Here is an 8227-nt window from a genome sequence, read left to right on the forward strand (position 1 = left end):
ATTGACACAACACTATAAATCAACTCTACTTTCATAAAAATAAAATAAAATACAATTAAAAAAATAATTGCTGTGAGCTGTGGTGTAGGTCACAGATGTAGCTCGGATCCTGCATTGCTGTGGCTGTGGATGTGGCTGGCAGCTGTTGCTCTGATTCGACTGACCCCTAGCCTGGGAACTTCCATATGCCACGAGTATGGCCCTAAAGAGGAAAAAAAAAAAAAATTTTGAAGGCCAAAATCAGAAGAGTCCTGGGAAGACTCACAGACAATCCCACACTAACTTTACCTGTTAGGAAGAGTAAACATTTTAAAAGTTTTAAAATGTAATAATATGATAGTGATCACTAAATACAACTTTCCAAATTCCCTCCTGAAATTCCACTGCACTTAGGGCGTCCTCCCCTTTGGCTGCATGTATTCTCCTCTTTAAGTCATTAATTTCACTCCTTCATTCTTCCATTCTTCGGCATTTATTGAGCGTCCAGCTCTTCTGTGGTTGAAATTCAGCTTAGAAAGATGAATAATAATACACAACCCTTCCCTCTAAAGCTCACAGCCTCCTGCTGGAAATGAACTTGTAAACAAATAAAATACCACACCTAAGAAGTTAAAACCCTGTTTTTCTGGGTGTTCAGAATGGAGAATGACAATGTCTGCCTGGTTGGGGATGGGGGCAAGTTAGGGAAACTTGAAGGGTGACCAGGATTTTGCTAGAAAGAGAAGTGGCACAAGAGCGTTCTGGGCCAAGGGTAGGGACTGTGTCCTCTCCTAAGCAAAGGGCAGGGTGAACAGAAGCAATGCACTCTGTTTTTTTGTTTTTGTTTTTGTTTTCTTTTTAGGGCAGCATTCTCATCATATGGAGGTTCCCAGGCTAGGGGAAGAATTGGAGCTCTACACCAATTGTGGCCTACACCACAGCCACAGCAATGCCAGATCCGAGCTTCGTCTGTGACCTACACCTCAGCTCACGGCAACACCAGATCCTTAATCCACTGAGGCCAGGGATCAAACCTTCATCCTCAGGGATACTAGCTGAATTCTTAATCTGCTGAGCCACAGGGGGAACTCCCAGCCCAATTTTTACAAAACCTTCCTGCTCTCTTTATACTGAAATTTTGCACAATAGGCATTAGCATCAGAGCAAAATACCTGTGGATTCCAGAATCCCCTGAGAACACCCGTTCTGCGCAAGGAGCCAATTATTATAGCATTGACGTCAGTGGGGACCCTGGTCTGTATGTGTGTCCTTGGAAGTACGGATGGGTGGCTGTGGAGGCTGTAGAATCTTGGGGATGTTAAATAGGGTCAAAGGCAAATCAAACTCTTCCCCATAGTCCAACTCGAATTATTTAGGTGTAAGCAGCATGAGGTGATCCCTGGAGCTGGGGAGAGTGGACCTATGGGGATTCTTGCAAGTAGCCACTAAATTTCTTTCTTTCTTTTTTTTTTTTTTGGTTTTTTGTCTTTTCCATGGCTGCACCCACAGCATATGGAGTTTCCCAGGCTAGGGGTCGAATCGGAGCTGTAGCTGCTGGCCTACACCACAGCCACAGCAACTCCAGATCCAAGCCGCATCTGCAACCTACACCACAGCTCACAGCAATGCCAGATCCTTAACCCACTGAGCAAGGCCAGGGACCGAACCTGCAACCTCATGGTTCCTAGTCACATTTGTTAACCACTGAGCCACAATGGGAACTCCCCACTAAATTTCTTGTCCTGGGCAGTCCCACCCCCATTTGTCCTCTATCCCTACTCCTTTTCTTCTCTTTTCCATACCTTCCTCTTTCCCCATTTCTTTTTCCCAAGGAGGATGTCTTCCTTTTCCCCAGAAGTTTCTACTAAGTTTGAGAGGTGTCAGGATGAATGGATCCCATTCCTCATTTGTTCCTACATCTCTCTTGCTTCCAAATGAAAGCTACTTCCTTCCAAGGTGAAGAAGTAAGTGAGACAAGGGATGGGAAGAGTCTGAAGGGCTAACTCGAAGGGCTCGATTCCCCTGAACCAGACCCCTGTGTGCTAAGTTCTCTGAGCTGGGGTGGAGCTGGAAGAGAGGACAGTCAAAATGTTGCCCTTCTCACCTTTGGGCCCAGAAGTGTGTAGGAAACTGGATTCTTCAGAGCCCACTGGATGAGTCTTGAGGTCCGAAGCCTAGAGCCCACCAGTCCCTACTTCTCAGGTGACCACTGACCCATTCTCCATCTCTAAGTCCTGGCACCTGCAAGATGGGACTACTACTAATTCCTACCTCGCAGACCTAGGGACAGGATCAGGTGCAATATTGTGCCCAGAAACCCCCCATAAACTATAATAAAAGGTAGTTATTAATATCCTATCAATAGCATAGTTACTTAGACCATGATGGTTTCCAAAGGGAGAGCATGAGCAAGGTAGAATAGACTCGGAATGGATTAAAAAAATCCTAAATCTTGCACACTAAGATCATATCAATTCCATGCATTAAAAAACTTAGGGTTTTGTTTTTTGTGGGGTTTTTTTGGTTTGTTTTTGGGTTTTTTTTTGTTTTTTTGGGTTTTTTTAGGGTTGCATCTGTGGCATATGGAGGTTCTCAGCCTAAGGGTTGAATCGGAGCTGTAGCTGCTGGCCTACACCACAGCCACAGCAATGCCAGATCTGAGCTGAGTCTGTGACCTACACCACAAGCTCATGGCAACGCCGGATCCTTAACCCACTGAGCGAGGCCAGGGATCAAACCCTTATCCTCATGTATACTACTCAGATTCGTTTCTGCTGAACCACAATGGGAACTCCAAAAAAACTTAGTTTTTATTGGAGATCATTTTAAATCCATTTCTACTAAAATGAGGCGACATTAAGAGTCAGGGAAGATGCATCTCCCCTCCTCTTTGCCTATTTCGAGAGGGGAGGGCTCCCTCCTCCCTGCCATCCCCACCTAGGCCAGGGCTGTTTAGGCAAAGTCCCTCCCCCACCTCCAGAACAGATGCTAAGTGAGGACAAGGCAAGCCTCTGGTTACATTTTTAAAATAGTGTTGAGAGAGGGAGAGAAGCAGGCCCACCTGGCAGGAAGGGCAGGTTTTTCTGCCTCTCTCTCTGCCTGAGGTCTCAGCTGAGCCACACCCTGTCACCTTGTCACCCCAGAGGAGCTATGGGCCCAGCTGCACATATTAGAGGGCACTACACTGTCCCCACATGGCTTTTCCGTGAGAATCTGTCCTTCCCACAGACTTTCCCTTTTCCTCAGGGACTTCTCCCCACATAGAAAGAAACCCCTTCTCCTAGTTCAGTTCCTGTACCCAGGCCCTGGGTGGCCTCAGTCACTTAGCCAGTTATCAGCCAGAGGCAGGCAGTGCTGAGAGGATGGCTCTGGAGGGACAATGGACAGTGGATCCAGGTTCTGGGCCTGGGTCACTTGAACAAGGCTGAGATGTGGGGGCTTGGCACTCCCAGTGGGACAGCTTAGCTGTGCTGGCATGCCCAATGTCCCTTTCCTGATCTTCTGTGCCCCAGAGGGAGTCCCAGGCCCTGGTAGGGAAAGCGGTCAGGGCCTCGGGTTTCCTCACAGTGGCAGCTGAATCCATGGTACCACCTTCTTCCACCCCCGCCCCTGACCCTGCCTCACCGTCAGCCCTGGTCAGCCGCTTCCTGGGGGCCAGCATTGCCCCTCCACTGGGCAGTGGCTATGTCTTGCTCTTGAATTATTCTCACGTTTGCACATCTTCTGCCTCCCTTGCTGGACCTCTCAGCCAGGCCCTTCCTAATTAATCTTTGCTGTCTCATTGATCATTTGTCTTTTGATGGATTGAATGACCAACCAGTCCTAAGAGATCTGAGCTTATCCTCAACCATCTCTGGCCCAAGGGGCTCGCAGGATATCTGGAGTCCCAGCCTTCATGAAAAGAATGATGGAGACATATATCAAATGCTTCAGGACCATAAGTCTGAGCACTGGGGCACCCAAGACCTTGGAAGCATGCCTACCTGGGCAGACTCCCAGCTTCTCGACTCACCTGATGGCCTTGGACAAATCCATTACCTTCTCGGAATATCAGCTTCCTCATCTGTGAAATGGGGATGACAATACCCACTTGGAGGGATGCTTGAGAGTTAAGTGAACTTGTAGGCACATACAGTGCACAGAAACCACCTAAATATCACCCAAAGTGTATGTGCAGATGGAGTCTGGCTTCTTGCATGTGTTTTGGTTTTGGCTTTGGGCATCTCTTTTTTTTTTTTTTTCCAATGCCCTTCCGTTGGGATTGGGCCTGCAGGGCTAGGGCTGGAGGAGCACAAAGACCTTTCTCCTGGGTCACAGGCTCTTTCCCAACCCACCGACAACAGGAGTAGTGCCCTCAGCTGCAGTGGCAACAACACAGCTCACACTCTGACATTTCCCCAGGGGTTTCTGTTGATCCTCTTTCCCCCTGTGAGGAAGCCAGGACCAGATTCTTATCCTTCTCCTCCTTAAGGGGAGATGGCCTCGGAGGAAAAATGAAGCCACTCAGCAGTGGGGCAGCTGGAAGCTGGCCTTCAGACCTAGCGGTGGTTTTTGCTCCCCAGCGGGGAGGGTCACTCACGCAGAGGGGCCCCCGCGCGGACGGGTGACTCCCCATTAAAAGCTGTCTGATCAGGTCATGGGCTGGGAAGGGAGGGAACGGATCTGGCTGGCACAAGGGACTACTCAGTTGAGTCTGGCCTCTTGAACCAAAGTAACCGACCAGCTCTTGTGCCAGTGACGTCTCAGAAGCCACAGTGTTCATGGAGGAAACGAACTCAAGTTATTATTATACCCATTCCACCTAATTGACTGAATGTACTGAGTGTCTCAAATACCAAGGGGACAAGAAGATACCGGAGCCTTTGCTTTCATAGAGCCCTTGTTCTCTAAGGGTAGCTTTTCTAAATGATCTAGCACTGACTCTATGTCTCTATAACTAAAGTGGCATAGAGCCCACTCTCGGCATTTTACAGACAGACAGCCAGAAGAGAGCCTAAGCGAAGAAGTAGCTGAGATCTCACACAGCACCCTGAGGAATCCAGGGCTCCTCTCTCATAGCCCTTTGTTTCATTTTGTTTGTTTGTTTTCTTGTCACTGCTCCAGGCTATTCTTCACACAGCAGCCAGAGTCATCTTTTAGATCTCAAGGGAGACTCTGCCACGCCCTTGTTTCTACCTTCCCCCGGAATCCAGCCCAGGAGACTTACCTGGCACAGCTGTGCTTCTTCTCCTTTGCTGCCCACTTCTGGTGCCACACTGCCTTCATTCTGCCCACCTCCTGGCCTCTGCTCCTGCTGTCCCTTCTCATCAATCGCAAGATCTTCCCAGACTTCCAGATCACTCTGACCTGCTGGCCTGGTTTTCTTCTCTGGATTCATGTTTGTTTATCACCCTCAGCACATCTGCTCGGTGGGGTCAGGGACTTTGTCTTGTTCACACTGCATCTCCAGCACTTAGAATGGTGCCTGATACGTAGCAGGTGATCAAAGGCTTTTTAAATCAATGGATGTTGCATTGCATTGATAAAAGAGAAAAAGCTTATTAACTATGGGAAAGAATAGACCTAGTGGATGTGAATAACTGCCCTGAGAGATTGCAGGGGCCCTGCTGGATCAGCCCATCCCGCCCAATCTAATATTCCTGAAGCCCAGTCCTCTCCCACACTACAGATGTGACCAATAAACCAAATCCAGCACGAACTCCAAGCAGTTGCCAACTCTAAGTTGGCCTTAACCCCAGGCCTAACTAATAGAAATAATATCTTTGACTCCAAACCTAATCATTACCTGAACTTGCTACTCTAATTACAAACCCATAACCATGGTATCCTCTACCTGATGGGCCCATGATTAGACCCAGGAACCAGCTGACCCCACTCTCATCCCAGTTCTGATGTTAAGAAAACTTGATGATGCCTCAGTTCCACTAGTAGATGCAGACAGGGGCGTGTGGACTAAAACCAGTGGTGTGGACACCAAAAGCTGGGAAAGACCTTAGAGAGATCTACTTTCTTCCCTTCCCTTCCTCCCCTTTGTGGATAATATTACAATTAATAAGTACTGTCATTTATTTTCTATTTGTTCCCTTGGTTCCTTGTTCCTTTTTTTGGCCCTCTTTTGGATTAATCACTTACAACTTAACATTCCATTTTACTGACTTTTGGGACTTTTTAGCTAAATCTATTTTATTCTTGAATTATCTGTACTAGGGATTACAATATGCATCCTTAGTACATAGAAGAACTTAAACCAGTATAATTCCCTTTTACCATCCCCCATCCTTTGTTCTACTGTGTTCATATATTTTATACCCTGAGATGTTAGAAGCCCTATGATATATTACTGCTATTGTTGCTTTAGATAATGGTCCTTTAAAGAAATTAAAAACTGAAAGATTGTTCTCTTAAGGTTACCTGTAAAATTATAATTTCCAGGGCTTTTCATCCTTTTCTGTCGATCCTGAAGAACTTCATCTCTCCACCTCCATGGATATGGTGGCTTCTCTCCCCTTCCATCCTTGCTTTTACAAAGGCTTCACAACCTTCAGGTTTCCATCCATTTTCCACAGTGAAGTTGACAGCCAAGATGAAATTATAAGCATTTCCATGCTCCCTAAGGATGGGTCCAGATGGAGCCATGAGAAAGGAGAGGGCAAGGAGCAAGGGGCCTCTCCTCTTCCTCCTTCCTAAACCACCTCCCCCTTCCCTGCTTCTAACCTCGCTCCAAGGGCATCCATCTGATCATAGAATGCAAGATGCAACTACTACAATTATCTATTGTTTTTACCTCTCTTCCCTCCTAGGGAGGAGAGCAGACACCTTTTGGACAGAGTATGAATCCCCTTAAGTCACCCACAAGCTCTTATTGAGCTCTGTCTCCATGAGGGCCCTGTACCTGGTAAAGAGAAAGGCAGAGATAGAGAGGCTGCATAGAAGTTAAGGAGCTTATACACTAATTAGACGACCATGTGTACCCATCCTAAGGAGATCAACAATCCGATCTTCTTTCTTTTTCCTTCTTCTCCTTCCTCTTCCCCTTTCTTTCCCAGCCAATCAGCAAGGATCAGTAGAAATGTGGATTGGAACAAATGTAACTGGGTAAGAAAAGAGAATCAAAGAAGTCCTCAGATCCTGAACTCTGCTGGGGATGTTGCCACCAAGGCATCTCCCATCTCTAAATAGATGTAATCAGTGCAAAAGATTACAAGGGGCCCCTCAAAGCCCTGGGAACACAGAGGTGAGGACATAGCACAGGTTGTGTGGATGCACATGGGTTTGGAGAGGAAATGGGTAAATTATGGAGGGAGTCTTCTGAAGGGTCATGAAGAGAAAACACATGCTGGAGCATGTCCCTAAACTTGAAAGGTGCACAGCTGGCACCAGGCCAGGACCCTTCCTGGCTTCCGTGACTCCAGCAAGTTGTTCCTCCTCCTCTGAATGTGTCCCCAACCCCACCAACAGCTGACTTCTACTCATCCCACAGAACATAGTCAAGTTCCACACCTAAGGCTTCCAAAGTTACTGTTACCATCTCCTCTCCTTTTCTTCCTCTTCCTCTTCCTCTTCTTTCTTCTTCTTCTTTTTTTTTTCTAATTGAGACTTCTGGAGCCAGTATGACTTGGGTTCAAATCCCAACTAGATCACCTGCCAGTTGGGTGACCTTGGATAATCCACCTTCCTCACTGAGTTTTTGGTTTATTCATCTGTAAAAATGGACATGTTTTCTTCTTTATTTGAAAAAATTCTTTCTGAATGACTGTGATAGACAAACAGTTAATGTCCTTAAAATATAAAGAGTTCATCTAAAACAACAAGAAATATGCAAAGACAGAAACATAAGTGGATGGGGTCATGAACAGATAATTCAAAAAAATGAAATACAAGTAGCTAATAGACATTTCAAAACGTGTTCGATATCATTAATTATAAAAATGAAAATTAAATAAGTAAAGCACATTTTGATTATAAAAAGCCACTGCAGTTTTAATCTATAATAATTAGTATTACAAGGACATGGGGAGATAGGCAATCCCAGCTTGATTGTTAGGAATGCTTTTTGGAACACAATTTGGCAACAGCTTGTACCAACAGCTTTGACAAGGCTGGTACACTTTGACCTAGTAATTTCACTTCTAGGAATCTGTTTGAAGGATATAATCAAAGATGAGGTCAAAGATTAGTATTCACAGATCTTCAGAACACTCATAAAAGAGTTCTTAATAGGAAGTTTTCGGAAAGAGAAATCCAAATG

General features: G+C 46.0%; 1 long non-coding RNA gene across 1 annotated transcript; it reads right to left on the reverse strand.

Annotated features, from left to right (window-relative positions):
- Positions 1-4843: 4843 nt before the first annotated feature.
- On the reverse strand, positions 4844-7559 carry LOC125126847 (uncharacterized). The gene is made up of 3 exons (XR_007134804.1): positions 6951-7559; positions 6391-6589; positions 4844-5468 (listed from the first exon to the last, which is right to left on the reverse strand). It is a non-coding gene; the product is annotated as an uncharacterized LOC125126847 (long non-coding RNA).
- Between the last annotated feature and the right edge of the window lie 668 nt (positions 7560-8227).

This window comes from Phacochoerus africanus, chromosome 5 (assembly GCF_016906955.1).
Source record: "Phacochoerus africanus isolate WHEZ1 chromosome 5, ROS_Pafr_v1, whole genome shotgun sequence".
In the NCBI taxonomy this organism is placed as follows: domain Eukaryota; kingdom Metazoa; phylum Chordata; class Mammalia; order Artiodactyla; family Suidae; genus Phacochoerus; species Phacochoerus africanus.